Source organism: Gracilinanus agilis, chromosome 4 (assembly GCF_016433145.1).
Source record: "Gracilinanus agilis isolate LMUSP501 chromosome 4, AgileGrace, whole genome shotgun sequence".
Classification (NCBI taxonomy): domain Eukaryota; kingdom Metazoa; phylum Chordata; class Mammalia; order Didelphimorphia; family Didelphidae; genus Gracilinanus; species Gracilinanus agilis.
In genome coordinates this window covers 295,204,984-295,207,648 of record NC_058133.1, presented here as the reverse complement: position 1 = coordinate 295,207,648, position 2,665 = coordinate 295,204,984, and positions in this window count along the sequence as shown.

Genomic DNA, 2,665 nt, shown 5'->3' with positions numbered 1-2,665 from the left:
TTAAAAAAGGTGACACTTTTAAGAAACATAAGGAAAAGAATCAAATTCATAATGAGCCAATTCCCAATTGAAAAATGGTCATAGGATATGAAGAGGCAGTTTGTAGAGGAAGAAATGCAAGCTATTAAGTCATATAAAATTCTCTAAATCAATTAGAAAATTAAAACAACCACCTCAATTCATCAAATTCATATTTTAATGTACTATTGGTGGAGCTGTGAACTGGTTCAACCATTCTGGAAAGCAACTGTCCAAATAACTATTACAGTGCCATTACCTCTTTGGCTGAGTGATAAGTCTATATTCCAGAGATACAAGAAAGAATGAAAATAAATTCATACAAAGAAAAATATTTATTGCAGCTCTTCTTGTGACAGAGAATTGGAAAGTGAAGGGAATGGCTGAACAAGTTATGGTAGACGTGATAAAATACTATATTGCTGTAGGAAAACCTGAGAAGGCATGTGAATTTTGCAACACAAGATCAGCAGAACCAGGAGAACAAGATAGAACAGTACTTTTGTAAAGATAATCAGACTTGGATCTATGATCAATACAATGACCAACCGATACAATAATTCCAAAAGCCTCATCATGAAATATGCTATCCTAGAGAAGTGAAGGGCCCGTAATGCAGATAGGGGCATTTTCCTTCCTCTTGTCTTTCCTTCTTTTTGGACACTAATACAAATAATTTTTGCATGCTAATACAAAAAGTTTTGCATGACTATACATATCTGTAATGAGTTTTGTTTTTCTTGACATCTCATGGGTGGTGGAGGGAAGAGGAAAAAAGAATTTGGAACTGAAAATAAAACAAAAAATAAAGCACAGTTTGGGCCATCATTCATTGGCCACCAAAAGAAAACGCCAAGTTTAGTGAAAACTTTTTACTAGTTCATGATGGATATAATGGAAAAAACACACATGTAAAACACTGCTTGATTAGCAATTTGAGATATACCTACCTTGGGTGCTGATGTTCATCCCTTTGTGTTCCATACAAACAGAAGTCCTATTAAATTCCACATATAGGATTCAGCTGGCTAAGAGATACTTGGTGGGTCTGAGAGACAGTTTTTATATTGGAATACTATTACATTTAATGAAACAGGGCAGTGATGGGCAAATTATTCCCTGCAGGCCAGATCCAGGCCGTAGTTTGCCCATTACTGCCTTAAGCAATTCCCTAATCACTATGCCCCCACATCCAGATATAGTGATTAGGGAATTGCTTAAGGCAATGATGGGCAAACTATGGCCTGGATCTGGCCCGCAGGGAATAGTTTGCCCATCACCGAAATAGGGAATCATTTACATGAATGTGCCTGGCTAGTATAGAGATCCGGTATTAGTGTGTGAAAATATCCTCAAGTGTTAAGTGACAAAAAGGTAGATGTTATGGACAGAAAGTGAAAGCCAATTCAATTTTCTTCCAGAGGAAATATCTCTAATACCATTATGACATTTTAGCCAAAAAAAACAACTTTGAGAAACTTTCTTTTGACTTGCCAAAAAACTAACCTGAGACTTTCATTTGGAGTTTATTGCATTCCAGTATCTCCAAAAACTGTCATGGACTTAGTACTGGCAGTGTATTATGACCAGGATTTACATTTTCCTCACACAATTGCATTTCTTGATAAAAAATGACCTTTAAGAGAATGAAGCTAAGACCTAGCGTCAGAGGTCTAATTTCACAGTAAGCTATTATTATGGTAGTGGTAGGGTATGTTTGCTGCTTTATTACAAAGCTAAGCAGAACATATGCTTACGCTAAAGAAATAAACAGGCTTCCAAATAAATGTGGCAGTTAAAAAATATTCAAAATATTTCACTTTCAAAGTTAGCTCTTTTAGAATACAATCATATCCTCCCTGTGTTTAAGGCACAAATACTACAATCCCATCACAGTATTCAGTGGTGGACCTGATTACTGTCACTCCCATTCTTTTTTTTTGTTTCACTAATACATATTTTAATTTAAAAAAGAAAAAAAAATCAAGGCTTTCTTTATGACCTAGTAGTACATGATTAATTTTTGAGTAGTGTTCACTTAAATAGAATATATTACTTGCTTCTGGATCTTTATTTCCAGCTTATTTAATGGAGTTTTTATCTTATTTCTTGAGGAAAGCTAGATGGCGCAGTGGATAGTGCCAGGCCTGGAGTTGGGATGGACCTGGGTTCTATTAAGGACTCAGACATTTGCACGACATTTAACTGTTTGCCTCAGTTTTCTCATCTGTTAAATGGAGAAGGAAATGGGAAACTATTCCAGTATCTTTGTCAACAAAACCTCAAATGAAGTCATGAAAGAGCTGGACACAGCTGAACAATCTGATTTATCTATTTTACCTTCTTAGTGGATGTGGCTGTCTGATAATCAGGAATTTCCTAGTATTAAGTTTGTTCTTTGTGAACCTAACCAATGAGTTGTTTAATCCTTACTTATTTTAAATTGTTTTAATATTCATGTGTTCCTTTAGCCATTTCACTGTGTAGTACCCCTTTTATCTCTTGATTATTTTCTAGTTTGAACTAAAAAACAATACTGATTGGTCTTCCTACCTCAAGTCCTTACCCATTCTAAACCATCCTCCACTCAGCTGTCAAAAGTAATCTTCCTGGGGGCAGCTGGGTGGCTCAGTGGATTGAGAGTCAG